We start from the raw sequence: 21463 nt of genomic DNA, 5'->3' as shown, positions 1-21463 counted from the left end.
AATATTTAAGGAAGGGAAGAAAATTAAATTAATATTGGTTTTATATTAATTTTTAAAAAAGGTTGAAAGAGTATTTAAGTATAATTGTTTGCATTATTATATTAGCGGATGGAGCTTGGTTTAGTGGTTGTTGTGAGTGTGCATGAGAGGGGGTGTGTGCTTGGTCTCAAGTCCAAGCCCTCCTAAGACCAAAAAGGCTCCTGGCTCTTTTTAATTTCCAAAAGGGTATTAATATTTTATTATTTTAGAAAGAGAAAAATTGAATTTTTGGGGTTGTATTTACATGATGCAAAGGTAGTATTCCTACCTTCTTGGTTCTTTTGCTTTGCTTACTTTATTTTATTAGATGTGAATTTGGATGGTTGGAGAGAGAAAAGCTAGGGAAAGGGTGGTGCCTTTATGTTGGTTACGTGAAAGGTTTCAGGGTAGTGTATTTTCTACTTTGCATGGGTGTTGGGCACACTTTCTGTTAGCTTTTGAAAGATTATAAGTGACCTTTGAATTGGTTGAAGATGAACATAGATAAAAGAAAGGCTTGAAGTCTAGTGAAGGGAGGAAACCTAAGGACTTTGGAAGCTTGCTTGGAACTAGAGGTAAGGAGTTTAACTTAGGATATAATATGGTATATGATGGGTAGAAGGTTATGTTAAAATGATTTGCATGCATTCTTCTTTTGTGCCAAGTTCACGTGTGGTTGGTATGAAGAATGGCTATCCATGTTCATGGTTGGAATATGTTAGTGTTGCATGGGTATATATTGGGGTATACATGTGTATTTACGAAATGATGTAGTACAAGGGTATACCATGGGTTATGCATGTTTGCTTTATGAAAAGTTGGATTGTGAAAGGGTATACATGCTTTGGGGTACATTGGAATGTGTATATTTATGAATATCTATTATGGGTACACTTAAACCATGTTGTATTGTATGACGTATTACATTCCTTTTTACTTTGCATGATTGAAAAATATTGGGGGACGCTTATGTACACTCTTTAATCATGAGTGTGGGTAGGAGGTAAGTGAGAGTCCTCTTCCATTGTTGGGAGAGAAAGGTTGGACCTATTGAGTGTTGGTGAGTGGTGTATGTGTGGTTGGGCTTCATTCAAGGAGTGAAGGTTGTTGGTTTGAGTGAGTAAGAAGGAGAGGAGAGAACCTAGAGAGAGTTCTTCAAAGTGGGTTTAGGGCGGTGGTTTAGTTTTGTGGTAAAAAGAGAAGAGAAGGAAGGAAGGTGGTGAGGAGTTCACGGTTTTGGATGAAAACAGTGAGGGGAATGGAAGTTTGGGGTCTTGGTGGAAGAAGAACATGAAAAGAGAAGAATGAAAGTGGAAGGTGGAGATGGGAACATTACAAATCACCGAATAGAGGCAAGGAGAAGTAACGAGAGTCTTGGGGTGGGAGTTGAGAAAGAAAGGAATGGAGTAGATTATTGGAGTTGACTTGGAATGTTATGGAAATGAAGAAAAGGAGACAAGTGAAGAGTGGGGGGATAACATTTGTAGGAGTTGAGAAGATCTAAGTGGTTTTGGATGAAATAGAAATGGAAAGGGATGGTTATGGTGCATGCAAATTACGTAAAGAGTGGAGAAGAAAAAAAATTAGAAAAAAGAGGAAGGAGGTAGTTTATGCAAACAGTGAGGCGGAGTAAGGTGTGTCTGAAAAGTCAAAAGGGAAAAAAGGGAATGTAGGTGAGTGTTGTGTTGCTACGTAAATTGTAGAGGTATGAACCTGATGACAAATTTATGAACACCGAAAAACAGCGCCAAAAGCTTGTTTAACCCTCGGCAAGTGTGACTGAATCGTATCAAGTAATAAACTCGGTAAGACCAAGTATCGTTCTCCCAAAGGACTCACGACCTAGTTAGTTATATGATTTCTTGATTATTTAAGACTTGTGAACAAATTCTTGAGGTTCCAAATGCAAAAGACAATAAGTAAACATGTATGCATGAGTTTTGATCAATGGAAAAGAGGAACACAAACACTTGAACGAATTAGATGGATGAGTATGTTGTTGGGGTAATCAATTTCATCTTATCCACTCTCATATACTTTAGGAATTCATCATTCTTTTCATCAATGTTAATGCCACTCTCTAAATCACCTTGCAAGAAAACCTATCCTTAATTACGAGTTCATACAATTCATAGCATCCCTAATAATTAATTCTGAAGCACAAAAGCTTAAAGGCAACCAACCCTCATATCCCTATGTCTAGGCAATATGCTATTGGGAGAATTTCCCCGGATCTAGATTTCCCCGTATGTTCCCATATCGACAAAATCAATAATCATGACATCGAATGAGTTAAACAATGCATGCTTTGTGCAAAGAAGAAAAACCCTAACTAATGATGAAAGAAAGCATGTATCATAAATATGATGTTTAAACACAAAATCCCATATATGAGAGCTTCAAAAGATTACATTGATTCCCCAACAACAAGAAGAGTTTAGTTCACCATATTCATGGTGAAACTAGATGAAATACAATGAAAGAGTGAAAGATAGAAAAACCCTAGAAAGAGAAGAGGAGAGTCGTCACCATCTCCAATTCTACCCCCAAGGGGTAAAAAGTGTGTTTTGCGTCTTCTCCAGCCAAAGATACAAACCCTAGGAAGTCCTAGAGCTTATATACTATTCGAAATATTATAGAAAAGTGGGCCTAAGCCCAAAAGACCACCGCTCAGCGGTAAACAACCGCTCAGCGGTACCAGCTCGTAGTCAATTCTCCCCTCAGCTGCACTTTCACCCCTCAGAGAAACCAACAGGTGTTCTTGAGTGCCGCTCAGCGGTAAACTGGCGCTGAGCGGTACTTGCGGCTTCTCTTCTTTTTCACTTTTTGAGTTCTTTTCTGATGCCATCTCTATCCTTCTTCACTTCTTTCATCAAATTCATCTTAAAACCTGCATAAAAACACTGAAATCAAGCATAAACCTGTCGAACTCTCTTATTTCTAAAAATATGAACAAAAGCATGATTCCAAGCTAGTTTGTGAGTGTTAAAGGTTGCTTTTAGTATCATTTTATGCATGAAAATAACAATTTTTCAACTGTTATCAGAACCACACTTCCAACTACGGTTAGACCGTATTTAAAACTGTAAACGCACTTCCAAGTATGGAGAGTTGTGCAACCCTCTTCTAACGCCGGTGTGCTCTCAACTAGTGCAAGACCTCAACCTTCGTCTCATTAGTCTAGAAATGCACCCCATCCATCCAGAAATCCCAGCACATACAAATACTATATACAACCAACCTGGACACCCAAGCTAAGAAGAACCACCGCAAGGTGCTCACCACGATACCACCACGATAGCCAGAAGTAAAGTAAAGTGATGGAGGAGGGGAGACAACAAGTGAAGTCAAGGAGGAGGGGAGGAGGAGCACCGCGGGCGAGAGGAGGGAAGAAAGGGGTGTAGGGTTTCAATGAAATGTGGCAAAGGAGTGTGTACCTGCTTTTAACCAGTGAATGGGTAAATTAAAAGAAGTAGTCTGAGCTTCTGAGAGGGACATAATTGGAATAATAGAAAATTAGGGAGGTGCATGGTGAGACTCGTGAGGTGTAGGAAGAAACACTCAACAAAATAAAAGAGTGTAGGGGGAATGAGCCGTGAGACCGTGACAATTAAAGAAGGAGGGAGAATAGTGTAGTTGTGAGTTGTATTTTACGAAGAGTGAGAAGAAAATGGTAGTCAATGTTGTTGGGAATAAACAAAATAAAAGAGTAAGTAAAGAGAGGTGGGGCCGTGAATATTGAATGGAATAGAGAGAATAGTGAAATGAAAATTGTAGTATTTAGTTGTGTGAAGAAGGGTTACGTAAAAAGCAAAGAGAAAGGGAGAGAGAAAATAGAGTTTGGTGAGAAATGAGTGACTTAAAGTGGGACCTACCTTGGAAGTGAGAGAAAATGTAATTTAGTGGCCTTGGGGCCCACTTGAAAAGGTAGCTGATGTAGAAGGGAGTGTGTTTAGAGTAAAAATGGGGTGTATTGGAATTAAGTATTTTCTTTAGTGTTGAGAATTTAGTAAAAAGTGGGGGTGCACTAGAAATGTTGTTTTAGTTTATGGAAGTGTGAAATTAGTAATTTTCACGGGTGCGGCAGTAGGATAAATAATTAAATTAAGTTATTTAATTATTCGCGAATTGTTTTTTATTTGTTAGTCAATGGATTTGGTTAACTTTGTATATGATGGTGATCTGTGTATGGTTGTGATGGTGAAGTTGTGAGAGGAAACATTTTGTCATTTTCTTAGATTTTTTTTCGAACCGATGGTGTTTGTATTGTGATACGATAGTGGGATGAGTTTCTGCGGAGACTGAGATTCGAGTGTCACCCTTTCCTCGTGCACGAGGATTGGAGAGGGTTGAATGTCTCACCCAATGATTTTGGCTCGTGTTAAGTATAGTGCATCGGTGCACGTAGTGTCGGTGTTTTTACTCGTTAGTCCTTAAGGAGTCAAGGAGATATGTCTGAAGTTGCGATGGGAGACGGCTCGAATCGCCCTGTTTTAGTACGACAAAATTCAAGGAAACAACAGAAGCTTGTGTGAATGATCTGAGTTATGAGTTAAATACTATGGTTTATTGTAATGTTATGATTATGATAGTCTGGGTGGTGATGATCTGAGTTATGAGTTGAATATGTTGGTATCGGAGGCGGTATTTTTCGAAGAGTATAGCGCAGCGAAATTAAAACTCGAGAGCGGAAAGCGTGTTCGATCACAATTAAAATTAATTTGGTCCTTTTAGTAAAAATAATTTTCTTTCAGAAAATTAATCAAACAGTTGATATTCGTAAAATAATATGAGTGTAGGGAATAGAAAAATCACACAGATATTTTTATACTGGTTCGATTCAACAGAATCTACGTCTAGTCGTTAATCACTATAAATAGTGATTAACAGTTCCACTAAAAATGGTTTAACAGATTACAATCAAATGAACATGAATAAAACGAAAAGAACCACTCTACCAACTTGAAGAGAACCGCTCCGGCAATCGACCAACGATTCGCAAGCTTCTCCTTTCACAAGACCAGGCAGAGTACCTTGCTAACTTGAAGAGAGTCTGCTCCGACTATCGACACACGATACGCGAGCCTCTCCTTTCACAAGACCAAGCAAGGGAACAATGAACAAAAAGCTCTCTAAGAACGTTCCTCTGACACAGTGTTCTAAGCTTTCTCAGTTCAAAAAAAAAACGTTCCCTTCTGATTTCTCCAAATCAAATTATATAGCCAAGTACACTGAATGCCAAAGGTCAGCTCCCAACTGCCATGAATAATCGATTATTGTAAGTGATAATCGATTATTCAAGTCCATTACAGAGTTTTCAAAAAAGTGATAATCGATTATATGAAGTGATAATCGATTATTCAAGTATGACTTGTGATAATCGATTATTGCTTAACCATAATCGATTATACTAGTAAAAATTACAATGTTTAACATTTTTCTACTACATTCAAAATCTACAAGTTGCTTTTTTTTTTTAAATATTTTCCTACTACATCCAAAATCTATAAGTTGCAGCATCATCAAAACACATCTTCAGGTTTTACCAATACTCCTTATTGGTAACAATCTCCCCCTTTTTTATGATGATCAAAAACTCTCTTTTTAAAAGCAACTCAGGTTTACCTGCAACATATATAAACTAATGGACAACCACAGAGTTAGCAGTACCTGTACAATTAAAAACTATTTTTTTTCTTTAATCCTCCCTTTATATTTCTTCTCCCCCTTTTTGATCATAAGCAAAAAGAATAATGTAATAACCTCCCCCTTAATATGAGCTCCCCCTCAAAAGTGGAATATATGCACAAAATAAAAGCTCATTATATTAAGAACAGAAAGGAATTACATGAAATTCATAAAGATTAAGAAACTAAATACCATAAAGAAAATAACATAACAATCAAACTTAGAGGCCTAAAACCTAGAATTCAGGACTAGGAGAACGTTTAGGAGGTGGGATATTAAGATGACCCTCGATGTTAGATAGGCGAACATCAAGATCAAGAAATTGATCAACCATGTACTCATCAACAGATCGCTGCCACTCATAAATCTCCTCAAAGTGAGTCTTTTGTGCAAGACTCATATCCTCCAACTGTTTAGATAACCTTGCAAAATGTTCTTCCATAGAAGTTGAGGAAGAGGAGGGTATGTTGGATGGTCCAACATCAGACGGAGCAGCAACACTTACTGGGTCAGCCATATGAGTGTCCATGTCATCATCTTCATCTACATCAGGATGGTCATCATCTTTGTGAATAAGGACTCTGCCTCTAGTAATGAATCCCATTTGACGAAAGGTAGTATCTCCAATTTCTGATCCCACAGCTTCAATAGTTTGAACGAGTTCTCCTTCAACAGGTACACCTTTGAATTCTAAAATCCTAGAAATAAGAAGAGCATAGGGAAATTGATATGAATGGGATTTCTTGGCTTTTACCATTGTGTCAGCAGTGAGAGCAGGCCAGTCGATGTGTATGTGATTTAGAATCCCATACAACAGAAGTAAATCCTGCTCAGAGCATTGAGCATGGTTGGTTGTTCTAGGACATAAAATCTAGACAATCAAGTAGTGGATCATCCTTTCTTCAACTTTAAAACCTCCAACCAGTAATTGCCTTCTATTGGTTTGTCGTTCAGGATGACGCAGGAAGGATTGAAAAGTCATCATCCTGTTGAAATCTTCAAGTCCTAAATGGACTTTGACAGCATCATCCCAGATGGGAAGTTGAGCAACATTGGTCCATACGTCATTATCTAAAATGATGCGTACTCCCTTGACCCCATCTCGATAGCGCAAGTTGAAGTAGAAGACTCTTATAAGATCAGGATAAATGCATCCTTTTTGTTCTAACAGATGCGTTAACCCCTGCTCAGCAAAAGTGTTTGGAAATTGAAAGCCATAGAAGCGGAAAAAGTCAAGACGAATAAACTTTACCGCCATGATCTTCCTTTCTTGCTAAGAATTAACAAAGTCTGCATGTTTCCCTTGATCTGAAATCCATCCATCTATGTTTGCAAGACGTGGTTCAGAAGAAGAGGAGGCTCCAGCTGTTCTGCGACGGTGCCTTCTTGAGTCAGCCATGGAGGAAGAATGGGAAAATGAGATTTTGAGAAGGTGAAGAGAAAAGAAGAAGATTTGAGCTCTAGATTTGATTTCAGCAGTATTTGGGTGTAAAGGAGTGTCTAATAATCGATTATGGGGGCTATTTATAAGAAAAATGGAAAAACTAGCCATTTATGGCCGTTTATAGCCGTTATGGGATGCTCCAACGACTCTATTTTTGAAACTGTCAGCGCGATAATCGATTATCACGAAATCGATTATCAGTTCAATAATTACTGCCCAGAATTGCATGATAATTGATTATGCATAATGATAATCGATTATCTGCTCAAGATTTTCCAGAATTGAATTTTATGCATGAATAATCGATTATAACTTAGTGATAATCGATTTATGAAGCGTTAAGTTTACGAAAAATGCAAAAATTTGCATAGATTTTGATTCTAAGATATGTCGAACACTCCTAACTCTCTTCTAAGCTCAAAAAATCTATCTTTAGGTAGAGCCTTGGTAAAGATATCAGCTAATTGATGTAAGGTATCAACATATTCAATTTGACAATCCCCCTTTTGAATATGATCTCTTAAGAAATGGTGCCTAATTTATATATACTTAGTTCTTGAATGCATTATGGGGTTCTTGGTCAAATTTATCGCACTAGTATTGTCACATTTTAGAGGAATTTTGTCAAGGAAGATATCAAAGTCTTCCAATTGTTGTTTCATCCATAAAATTTGGGCACAACAGTTTCCAGCTGCAATATATTCAGCTTCGGTGGTAGACAAAGCTACACATGCTTGTTTCTTTGAGTGCCATGACACTAAAGAACATCCCAAGAAATGACAGGTTCCACTAGTACTTTTTCTATCAATTTTACAGCCACCATAATCTGCATCAGAGTATCCTATTAAACTGGGTGAGGCATCAGAGGGATACCAAAGTCCAAATGAAGTAGTTCCCTTAAGATATTTTAGAATTCTCTTAACTGCAGTCAAATGAGATTCTTTAGGATTGGCTTGGTATCTAGCACATACACAAACACTCTGCATAATATTTGGTCTACTAGCAGTTAAGTATAGCAAGGATCCTATCATGCCTCTAAACATGGTTTCATTCACTCCTTTTCCAATTTCATCCTTATCTAAATAACATGAAGTACCCATGGGTGTACTAGCTTCCTTGCAGCTATCCATACCAAATTTCCTAAGAATTTCTCTACAGTATTTAGTTTGGGAGATGAATGTTCCACCATTCATTTGTTTTATCTGTAGTCCTAAGAAAAAGTTTAACTCACCCATCATAGACATCTCAAATTCACCTTGCATTATTTTTGCAAACTCTTCACACAAAGAATCCTCAGTTGACCCAAAAATGATATCATCTACATAAACTTGCACGATTAAAATGTGTTTTCCTACTTTCTTAACGAATAAGGTTGAATCAACCTTTCCTCTAGAAAATTCATTTTCAATTAAAAAGGTACTAAGTCTTTCATACCAAGACCTAGGTGCTTATTTAAGACCATAAAGGGCCTTTTTCAACTTGTAAACATGATCGGGAAATTTAAAATCTTCAAAGCCAGGAGGTTGACTAACATACACTTCTTCTTTTATAAAACCATTTAAGAAAGCACTTTTTACATCCATTTGATATAGTTTAAATTTCATCAAAGATGCATATGCAAGTAATAATCTAATTGCTTCTAACTTGGCTACCGGTGCATACGTTTCATCATAATCTATACCTTCCTCTTGACAGTATCCCTTAGCAACTAGCCTTGCTTTATTCTTTGTGATGTTTCCATCCTCATCAAGCTTGTTCCTGAATACCCATTTTGTTCCTATGACTTGGAATTCTTCTTGTTTTGGAATAAGTTCCCAAACTTCATTCCTTTCAAATTGATTTAGCTCTTCTTGCATAGCAATGCACCACTTGTCATCTTGAAGAGCATCCTTTATATTTTTAGGTTCTACCTAAGACACAAAAGCAACAGTTAGACAAAAGTTATTTAAATTATGTCTAGTAGTTACCCCTTTTGATATATCTACTATGATGTTGTCCAAAGATAGTCCTCTTGGTTGTTGATAGCTTTTGGAATCAACGACTTGGGGTGTTTCTTGAAGCTCCGCAGGATAATTTTCATTTAGATACATCTCCTCAAGGGCCTCTTTTAAGTAATCCTCATCACCTGCAATGGGTCTATTTGACTCAAGAGGATTTACCTCAAGGTCTTGAAACCTTTGTCGCATAGTTGGCTTATGCTTAGAAGATTATGTTTGAGGCCTTCAACGTATAAGAAGTCTTTTATTGTCAAAGTGTTTCCTCCTCCAATGTTTCCAGTACCCATTATTCTGCCTTTATTGTTATCCCCATACGTTACAAATCCTTGCTTCTTCTTCTCAAAAGAGATGAATCTTTTCTTGTCACCAGTCATGTGTCTTAAGCAACCACTGTCAAGATACCACAGTGACTTCTTGGACTTAGATTGATCCTACAAAACAAGTTAGCAAGAATTTTAGGTCCCCAATCTCAATATGGGTCCTTGGGGTTAGTTTTTGCAAGTTTACATCATCTCACAACTTTAACCCAAGCATATTTGCCACTTGGAACACCAACATGTTTGATATTGCATTTGTTTGATGTGTGACCATGCTTCATACAGAAAAAGCAACATACATCACTAATTTTATTTTTAATAAAAGTTCCTTTAAAAACCCAAATTTTTCGAGTTCTTCTTACCTTGGATTTAAAATTTTGATGCATGTTTCCATTGCTCTTATTAAGGTTTGTTTTAGCATGTGAATTAGCTTTAGTTTCCTTAGCAAGTAAGTTTTCAAGTATATCAATATCAAACATATAAATTTTGCATGACAAGCATTCAACAGGTTCAACAGTAGCATTTGCATCTGATAATTTAATTTCTAAGGTATTAACTCTATTTCTTAGAACAACTTCATCATCAAGTAGTTTATCATATTTTAACTTCAATTCATTATGTTCCTTTTTTAAATTTTTATGAGCAGCATTAAGTTTCTCAGATTCATTCATCAATTCAAAGAAAGCTTTTTGTAAATCTAATTCACTAGATTCAAAGCTGGAATCGCTTACTTGACTTCCAGTTTCTTCAGAATCTGCCATAAGGCATAGATTGGCTTCTTCTTCTGTGTCACTTGAACTTGTTGAGCTAGAGGCATTATCCTCCCAAGCTATGTATGCTTTCTTTTTCCTTTGAAATTTTCTTTCCTTCTTGTCTTTACTTTTCTTGCTTTTTGGACACTCAGATTTTACGTGCCCTCTTTCTCCACAACCGAAGCACTTTACGTTTGATGGAGATTCTTGACTTTCTTTCCTATCTTTGTGAAACTTGTCCTTTCCCTTTGCTTTCATGAACTTTGCAAATTTCTTTATCATCAAGCTCATGTTTTCTTCATCATCATAATCATTTTCTTCGATCCTCTTAGAGCTTTTTCCTTTAGATATTTCAGACTTGAAAGCTAGAGTTTTCCTTTTGCCTTGATCCTCTTCAGCAGTCAATCTCCTCAGCTAAAGTTCATGCTCACGGAGCTTTCCAAACAAGATTGGCATTGACATCTGAGTAAGATTTTGAGATTCCGAGATGGCAGTCACCTTTGGTTGCCAAGACCTGTCCAGAGATTTCAGAATTTTCACATTAAGTTCATCAGTATCAAAAGTCTTACCCAACCCTGTTAAATGATTCACAATATGAGTGAATCATTTTTGAACGTCAGAGATCGTTTCTCCAGGTTGCATTCTGAACATCTCATATTCCTGAATGAGAGTGTTCTTCCTAGCGCGCTTCACGTCCTCTGTTCCTTCATGAGTGACTCTGAGGACTTTCCACATTTCCTGTGCTGTCTTACACACTGAAATTCTATAAAATTCATCAAGTACAACAGCAGATGAAATTATATTGCGAGCTTTAATATCAAACTGAGCTCGTCTATTTTCTTCAGCAGCCCAATTAAAATAAGGTTTTTCAGTCTCTACACCATCAACAGTATTCATAGGAATATAAGGGCCATTTTGTACAACTTCCCAGATACCTCTATCAACAGACCCCATAAAAATCTCCATTCTCACTTTCCAAAAAGCATAGTTATTACCAGTAAACAATGGAGGTCTGTTAATGGAAGCACCCTCAACATATACATGGTTTTGATTGTGACCGACCATTTTCGCAAATATTTTTTTTTTTGAAAAACTATCAAAGCAAGCTCTGATACCAATTGTTGGTATCGGAGGGGGTATTTTTCGAAGAGTATTAGAGAGCGGAAAGTGTGTTCGATCACAATTAAAATTAATTTGGTCCTTTTAGTAAAAATAATTTTCTTTCAGAAAATTAATCAAACAGTTGATATACGTAAAATAATATGAGTGTAGGGAATAGAAAAATCACACAGATATTTTTATACTGGTTCGATTCAACAGAATCTACGTCTAGTCGTTAATCACTATAAATAGTGATTAACAGTTCCACTAAAAATGGTTTAACAGATTACAATCAAATGAACAGGAATAAAACGAAAAGAACCACTCTACCAACTTGAAGAGAACCGCTCCGGCAATCGACCAACGATTCGCAAGCTTCTCCTTTCACAAGACCAGGCAGAGTACCTTGCTAACTTGAAGAGAGTCTGCTCCGACTATTGACACACGATACGCGAGCCTCTCCTTTCACAAGACCAAGCAAGGGAACAATGAACAAAAAGCTCTCTAAGAACGTTCCTCTGACACAGTGTTCTAAGCTTTCTCAGTTCAAAAAAAAAAACGTTCCCTTGTGATTTCTCCAAATCAAATTATATAGCCAAGTACAGTGAATGCCAAAGGTCAGCTCCCAACTGCCATGAATAATCGATTATTGTAAGTGATAATCGATTATTCAAGTCCATTACAGAGTTTTAAAAAAAGTGATAATGGATTATATGAAGTGATAATCGATTATTCAAGTATGACTTGTGATAATCGATTATTACTTAACCATAATCGATTATACTAGTAAAAATTACAATGTTTAACTTTTTCCTACTACATTCAAAATCTACAAGTTGTTTTTTTTTAAATATTTTCCTACTACATTCAAAATCTATAAGTTGCAGCATCATCAGAACACATATTCAGGTTTTACCAATACTCCTTATTGGTAACAGAATATTGTGTTGTATTGTAAGGTTATGACTAGGATCGTCTATGTTATGATGTTTTGACATTGAAATTATATGCTATGTTAGGTTCTTAGTTATTCACCCTTTCCTTTTGTGGTTGTGGTTCCACCTGCGATGATCGCACTTGTACGGGAGTAGATTGCGTTGTAGATAAGCTAGAGATGGAGTAGCATGACGAGAGATATGGGAATAGCTATGGGGAATTTATCATGTTTTAAAGTTTTTTTATGTTTTTGAATAATGAATTTGATATTTGTAAGGTTTGAACCTTATGTTGTAAGACGCTTAAACTTTTGAGGTTTTGTTTTCGAGATGTTACTTTTAAAAGAAAAAAAAACTGGCGTAAATTTTGGATTTTGTTATTTTCTAATGACACTCCGTTAGAGGTGTTACAGAGGTTCTCTTGAATATTTTAATTGATCTTCTCTACTGTATTTAGTTTTAAATGGTATGACGGTTTATCTTGTACTTTGTGATATGCTTGAAAGGTATGGTGGTATGGAATGATTATATGAAAAGTATGTGAATGATGGTTATAAGAATTTCAAGGAAAAGTCCTTTATATGGCTATGTATAATATATGTATTGATATAGGATGCTAGTAATTAGAGGTTATTCTAACACTTTCAATAACTTCTAGTCTCAAGAAGTGAAAGATAGTTATGTGGTGGAGAATAGCAAGAAGTCCTTAGTCTATTGGTTAATTGATTAGTCATAAATGCTTGAAAGGATTAACCTTGGAGTATGATGATTTGTTGTTGAGGAAGATGTTGTTGTTCCAACTCAAAGACAAGATCCCTATAATTTGATATCAATACATTATCCAAATGGTCAAGTCTAGAGGGAAACATTTTATGTCTTAAGATTGATTGTTTTATCTTTACTACATGTCTAATTCTATAAACATGATTTATGATTGTTTTTGGTACATTAGCTTACCCTTTCTTCTCTATTTTGTTTGTCTATTTTTGCAATGATCACCTAAACGATATGAGCTTAAGGGGATGTCTCTAGTGAGCAGATGCTAGGAAGAGGTAGAGTTGAGGCGTAAAGTAGAATGTTTGATTTTAGGTTTTATTCGATAATGTAATTATCCTATTACACTTTTGGTTTAGTGTAATATTTTATAATAGTCCAACTTTTAGTATATATTTTGCTATTATAAGTTTTTTTTTTAATTATTTGTAATAGCATCTTAGATAATTTCTGAGTTAACTGCTTTATATTATTAAAAAATAATTATTTTAAATTTTTGAGAGAGAAAAAAATACATAAATCAAATTTATTTTTATTTTTAAAGAGATAAAAAGCATGTTTAAACTTATAAAATGTATATTGATCGTAATTACTTTACTAATTTTTATATTTTATGAAATTAAACAATTTAGATTAAATTAGACAATACGAATACTATAGGCTTTCCACGATCTATTTTAATGACATTTCTAGAGTCACCAAAATGTGGAAACTACAAATTTTTAAATAAATATAACTTTTTAATTATAGTTTCTCGAAATCTAGTAAAAGTAAAAATTTTAAGAAAGGATGATGATTCTTAATCGATAAAAGTAATTTTTTTTCAAAATAACTATTACTTTTAAAACCATCATTAAAAGTAAAAATTTTGAGAAATGATGATGTTTTTTTTAAAGTCGTTATCTTTTCTCTTATTTCTTTTTCAAAACTTTAAAATTGTAAGCATTATCTATTTTCATTTTCATTCTGATTGATATTGAAACATTTGTCTTTGTTGTCATTACCTATTTGTCATTGTGTCTTTGTTTCATTACTAGTTTTGCTAACTACTTTAAAAATGAGTTTTGAGGTTAATTATCTTTTATCTATGATGTCAGTCCAAACTCTGATGTTTTAGTCGAAGATGTCAATTTAATGTTAGAGAAAAAAATGACATCAATGATGTTGGCTGTCAAGCTAACCCACGACCAATGACGACAACCACAAGGGGATCCGATGTTCTGGTGCACTAAGCACAAGACTTTAACCGTTGAGCACAAATTTCTAGAAATGAAAAAGGAAGGTGATTTGACATCGACCCTTACCATAACTGTTATCAATTGATGTCTATTAATACATTAACAGACGTAAATTGTAGATTTTTTTAATAATTTATTCGTTTTTACAATTTTACCAAACTTGAAAAGCTGAAAACCAACACAATTTGAATATTGAATATTTCCATAACACAATTTCATGTTTAAAGTATGAAATAATCACAACTAAAACTATAAACTATCAAAACTACAACTAAAACTAAAGCTATCAAAATTAAAAGTAGTTAAACTAAACTAATGTATGTCTTCAAGAAAAAATAGTTGTTGTTATGGTGGTATGTCCTATCTCCATCGCTCTAGAAGATATGTTGCACACTTTTGTTGTATCTTATTTATTGTGTCCTCTGTTATTGGTGACAGATTCTTAAAGCGCTACAAAAATAACACAACTTCATTATGTTTGCATTCTGATGTTTAAAGTTGAATGTGATTTGTAATATGTGATCATTACCTTAGTCCAATCATCTCTAACTCTTGTTCGAATGATGGTTTTGATCAAAGACATGATATAGTAGACACATGTCCATGAATTTGACTACTTTTTGTCGTAAACATGATAAAGAAAATAATTAGATATACAAGTCATAAGTTGACATATGAATACAAATTCAATTCAACCTTCATCCTCACCATCTCGCCATGAGAAATGGAAGCAAACTCGTCTTAAAAAGTCAGGAACATGGAATTTTGATGAGTCATAACGAGTAGTTAAGTAAATTGTAAGTAAAAATGTTTCAATAGTTTAATTGAAAACTTGTTATTCAAATTAAATACTCCTAATTATATATGATTCCTTGTTGTAGGATTCTCTAGTTAAGTAGTAGGCCTATAGTGGTTTCAATCCTCATAGTTGAGAGGATATTCTTAACATTAATCTTAGATGACCTGAATATCCTAGACGTGTTCGTATGGTTGGATATGGTGTGGGGATTCAAACTTACTTTGGAGCCTCATCGCAAAGCTAATCTCATTAATCCACTTATACGCCTTCAAAGGAGTACATGAAGAAAATGAAGTTTGAACTTACTGAAGAGATAAGAAGGAGATGAAACAAGAAAGGAAGAAGTTAATACAAGAGCGAGAACAAATGAGACAAGAGTGTCAAGAGATGATGGGAACATTTGATAAGCGGCTAGAGAGCTCACTAGTCTTGCAAAAGGAACATGTTGAAGTATAAGCTAACCTTTCTTCTGTTCGTAAAGTTAACACTAAAGGGAGTTGCTCAACTGTAACTGAAATAGGGGGTGACATTGGCTTCGGTAACCAATGTGAGTTGTACACAATAGTTGAGTATGTATCTCCTCTTGATTGGTGGCCCACATGAAGAGCTTTGAAAGTTCAACCATGTTACATGATCAATCTCCCCCTTCTCATTTGGTAAAGGTTATGGTGGAGATGATACATTATGGTGATGTTGCAATTCCTATACCAACATTTGATGTCCATATTGTATTGGAAGCATTGCAAACCTTCGTCACCTGGCCTAAACATCTCGTGAATATGACACCATGTTACACTTCGTTTTGTATCTATACTAATATTGTTACATATGAAATATTTAGTTTCTGACTAATGTCATGTTTGTTTTATGTGTAGCAACATGAAACAGAGTTGCACGTCACTACCAAAAAAGGATTGTCTCTCGAGGATCCACTAGCCACATTGTGGGAGGTTGTTGCATCCATAGGTACAAACCTAGTGGAGATTCCATCGGATGCCACTATTTTTGGAAAACAAAGCGAGCTTCCATCATACCTTTACCAATTTGATTTGGAGGATATTTTAGCATGAAATCAAGACTTAAACATGTTTGTTGTGTCGTCAAGCAATGAATGACAACCATTGTGGAAGCTGTTAGCAATTTGGGTCACTTATATATATATATATATATATATATATATATATATATATATATATATATATAAGTAATTGTTAAATGTGTTAGGGCCATTATATTTTATTAGCCAACTTTATAAAGTGATCTAATTAAGATAAATATGGCTAAGAGTATATTTGTCATGAAAGGTATATTTTGTAGCGACCAACAATAATTTTAATTTGTTGAAGGGGTCAAATTATAATTATTGAAAGTAAAGAAAAGTAACCACCAAAGGTTACTTAAAAGGTCATGATCCCCATCTGTGAGTGCATCGTATCATTCATATTTCTTTCTCTTTATTTCCATCAGAAGAGAAAATCCAGAGGGAACCTAAGGTCCTTTATAGAGGGAAGATCAAAGACCAACTCATGTTACTTATTCATTATTCCCAATGTTTAATCCTTCAGGCACGCTTCCGCTTTATTCTTCTAAGGGTATTAAGAACTGCTTTGACAAAAAGGTTTATTGCTCATTAATTGTTAATCTGTCAATCATAAAAATTCTAACAATTGGTATCATAACATGTAGTGATTAATTGAGAGAAACCTTTGATCTTTGATCTTTTCAATTTTGAGAAATTATGATTATAAGTTTTGGGGTTTTCATTTAATTATTTATAGTCTGCATTGAATTCTTGTTCCATTAATGAATGTTATATTTGAATGATATCTTTTGGATTAATATAAAAGAAACCCAATTTATGTTGTTTAATATCACGAATTCAGTATCAGGAAAATTTTTTGAACCCTAAAATTAAATATTTAAAATTGAAAATTAATAACTCCATTCATGTTTCTAGAATTTTAATCATCTAGGAAACCCCATAATTAAGAACCCTAATTCAAAATTTGAAAAGAACCCTATATTGGGGAAAAATCCCCAATCTACGAATCAGCTTACCTTTGCATTTTGTTTCAGCTTCTCATGGGTTTCATAAAACCCTATTCGAGTTTCCTTTTTTCTGGGATGCAACATATGGCTTTTGCCACCACTGTTCTTTTTTGCTAATCTGAAACCCTAAGGTTAATGAACCCTAAAATTTGGCATGATGGTTTGACGTTCTTATGCGTTTTGTTTGTCTCGTTCCCTTGCTTCATCACCAACGATGAACTCCTTGGGAGAGCTAGCGGTAACGATTGTTCGGTGCGGTGCAGCGGCAACTATCGTTCAGTGCGGCGCAACGACAAAGGTTCAACCCATGGGGGTTTTGTGTTTGCACAACAGCGGCGACCTGTAGCGGCGACTGTGACGGCGAGATCCTTCAGAGCTTGCGATAATGGTGGCATGTTCGTTGTTTTCGTCTCATGGCAGAGGATGTTAGCGAAGGTGCTTCATTGATTTGCTTGTGGTGTTTGTCATGGCCAAAGGATGGCAGATTTGGTTCGCGTTCTGACTTTCTAGTGGTGATGCAGCGGCGGAGTTTCTCGTTCTCGTGAAAGCCTCGCAGTGAAGAGCGATCCTACATACGATGACAGCTCAAGGCTTGCAGGCAGTGACGCAAGCCCAACTTGGGAAGGTCCAATAAGGCCCAATCTGGGAAGGTTCAATAAGGCACAATCTGGGCTAGGAAGGTCCAATAAGGCCCCATCTGGGAAGGTTCAATAAGGCACAATTTGGGCTAGGAAGGTCCAATAAGGCAGATCCATTTTGGAAGATTTTTTTTTTATTGGATGTAGACATGGATTTAAGCGGATTTGAATTTTGGACTTTTATGAACTTTTAAAGCCCAATCTGGCGCTAGCCTAATTTATAGGGATGATATATTTTTTTTTATATCCATTTTTGGGTGATATGGATTTGGATCTAATTTTGGACTTTTATGAATTTTTGAAATTCTAAAATAAAATAAAATGAATTATTAATTAAGAATAAATAAAAGTAAAAATAATAATTAATTAGGAATAAATAAAATTCAATTTTAGTCTTTTTTATAATTTTTTTAAAATGAGCTATTGATAATTAAGAAATCACCAAAGTGAGTCTTCTTTATCTAGAGTAGTTCATAAAGAAAGATTAATATTTGGTCGGCCTAAAGGAAGATTAATATTTGGCTGGTTTATGGATATCCATGCGAGTATTGGTCGGCCTAAAGGAAGATTAATATTTGGCCGGTTTTTATACGCACTTGTGATGGTAACATGTGATAATTTTAAGGTCTTTTGTCAATAATAAAATCAATCCAAAGATAGGTTTGTATTATTGTCCAAACCAAGATCATTACACCAAGATACCTTTAACCGTTAATCATTACACCAAGATACCTTTAACCATTAATATTATTAATTTTACAGTGTGAGCTTAATTCCTTTGTTTCTCTTGTATAAAATACAGTTACAATGGCTTATATATATCTGCTAACTTAAATTCAGTTTCGATCCTCAATGGTACAAATTTTAAGGATTGGAAAGGGAATATAGAGATAATTCTTGGCTGCATGGATCTTGACCTCGTGTTGAGGATATAGAAACCTCCTTCTCTTAAAAACTCAAGTACCTCTGATGAGAGGAGAGAATATGAGAAGTGGGATCGCTCAAATCGCATGTGTTTGATGGTCATTAAGCACGACATTCCAAAGGTATATAGAGGTACTATATCTGAAGAAATTACAAATGCAAAATATTTCCTTATTGAGATTGAAAAACGCTTTGTAAAAAGCGCTTTGTGAAAAGAAAAAGCAAGTGTACTTCTTCAAAGCTTTGCTTCCATGAGGTATCAAGGCAAAGAAAATGTGAGAGAGTACATTATGGAGATTTCAAACATTGCTTTGAAACTTAAGTTGTTGAAACTTGAGTTGTAGGAAGACTTACTTGTACATTTTATTTTAATCTCTCTTCTTATAGAGTTTGAAAAATTTAAGGTTTCATTGAAATGTCAGAAGGAGAAATGGTCTCTTAATGAGCTCATTTCATATTGTGTTCAAGAAGAGGAGAGACTGAAGCAAGAAAGGACTGAAAGTGCTCACTTAACTATTACCTTTAATGACAAGGGCAAAAAGAAGAAAATTGATAATCCTGATAGTGATGCTTCTAAAGGTCCATCACAAAAGAAACAAAACCAATCTGTTAAATGTTTCTTTTGCAATAAAGTTGGACACATGAAGAAGGAATGTACAAAATATCATGCTCGGTGTGCAAAGAAAGGGTTGCCTAAGCTATCGGAAGACAATTGATTCTAAAAGATGAATCTATTTAGAGATGTCAAATTTGTAGTGATGGAAGTGATAAAATGTTTTAGATTATTATTTTGTACTGCTTTTCTAAATTTTGGTTTTGAAAGACATTTCATTGTACCGTCATTTAGGCGAAATTTGATTTCATTTGTTTATTTGGACAAATTTTGTTATTTATATTTGTTTGGAAATAATAAATTCAAATTTGTTTATTCAAGTTTTTTTGAAACCTATTCACTTTTGGCAAATGATAATCTATATATTCTTCAAACGGTGACTTCCTATTATAAATCCTTAAATATGGAATTGCATGATATTAAGCATAATATTCTTTGAGGATATTAAGTTTGGGGGAAGAAAAAAGTTTAGAGGAAGAATTGTTGGAAGTGATCTGATTCGTAAAGTTCAAAACCTCTAGTAAGTTTAGAACCTCTATAAGAACAAACTCAAGATCCTCAAAAACATGTGCTTCACGAGGAGTATAAGTCTATGCAAGACAATAAAGTTTGATAATAACTTGTGCCGTTACCAGAAGGTATGGACCCCATTGGAAATAAGTGAATACTTAAGACCAAAAGAGATTCTAATGGTAATTTGGAAATGTATAAAGTTTGTCTTGTGACGAAGGATTATACTCAAAAGGAGAGGGTTTGTATGTTGATGACATCCATAGAGCTTTTATCATGAAGGATAATAAATTAGGGGATTTTGTAGTTGCTAAGGGAGACAAGTTTAGTCTCAATCAATGTCCAAAGGAAATTAAGAAATTCAAGAAATGCGGAAGATTCCCTATGTTTCAGTGATAACGGGTTTGATGTATGTCCAAGTATGTACGCATCTAGATATAACATATATAATTGGGGTTTTAGGCAGATATTTAAGCAATTAATGAATGGATCTTTGGAAAGCAACCAATAAATTTATGAGGTTTTTTCAAGAGAACAAAGGTGTATAAGCTCACGTATATAGAGTTAGAGCGGTTAGAGATCATTAAGTATTCTGACAATTTTACAGGATGCCAAGTTAGTTTAAGATCCACTTCAAGTTACATTTTCATGCTAACTAGTGGTGTGGTTTCTTGGCTCAATACCAAGCAAACCCTTATAGTTTTATCCACTATGATTGCAGAATTTGTAGCATCTTATAAAGCATCAAATCAGAGTATATGGTTGATTTTTGTCACAAGATTGCGTATTATGAAAGGAATTGAAAGACCAATCAGGTTGTGACACCAAATTAGTTCTTAAAGAAAGAGTACAGAGTGGATGGATTTCCATAGAACACTTAGGAACAAACTCCTTAATGATATATATCCTCTTAATAAGGCTATTACACCCAAGGTCTTTTATGAGCATATTTCTTATATGAGTGTTTCACAGTTTGAGGAATATTTGGTTCAATGGGAGTTAATAATCTTTGTGTGTGTTCTATATTTGTTTTTCATGTATGCATACATTCTGGTTTATTATTCATAAATTACACTTTGTACATTAAGGTTATTGTATTGATCTCATTGAGATAAAGTTATGACTAGTTGAAAATAGTTGTGTATAGATCACCTTCATGTAACTTTTCATGCTACACATTTCATGATGAATCTATGTCTTTTGGTTGTGTTAGCATTAGTGGTCACTATCGGGTTTGGTTGCGGTTGTTGCAATTAAAACTGCTTTGGTTCTACATGCGGATATAATCAATGGATGAGACTTTGGGATATACTCAAGGTATATAATGACATTTTTGAGTTCTAAAGTGTAACACATTTGTAAGGATGTATATATATATATATATATATATATATATATATATATATATAGTGTGTGTGTTAGGACCATTATATTTTATTAGTTAAATTTATAAAGTGATCTAATTAAGATAAATATGGCTAAGGGTATATAGTGTACTAATTTTAACTTTACTTTTGAAGAACTTTGTTGACAAATAACCAATAAATTCAAAAGCATTATCATATATTTAGAAAACTGGACAAAGTATATTTTCTTTCTAGATATAAGAATTTAGAAGTTGATAGTTAGATTTAGTTTAATAGTTTTAAATATTTAAGAACTTTGT

Source organism: Vigna umbellata, chromosome 4, assembly GCF_029865625.1.
Source record: "Vigna umbellata cultivar VRB3 chromosome 4, Vumbellata_1.0, whole genome shotgun sequence".
In the NCBI taxonomy this organism is placed as follows: domain Eukaryota; kingdom Viridiplantae; phylum Streptophyta; class Magnoliopsida; order Fabales; family Fabaceae; genus Vigna; species Vigna umbellata.
Note: the sequence above shows the minus strand (reverse complement) of the source record.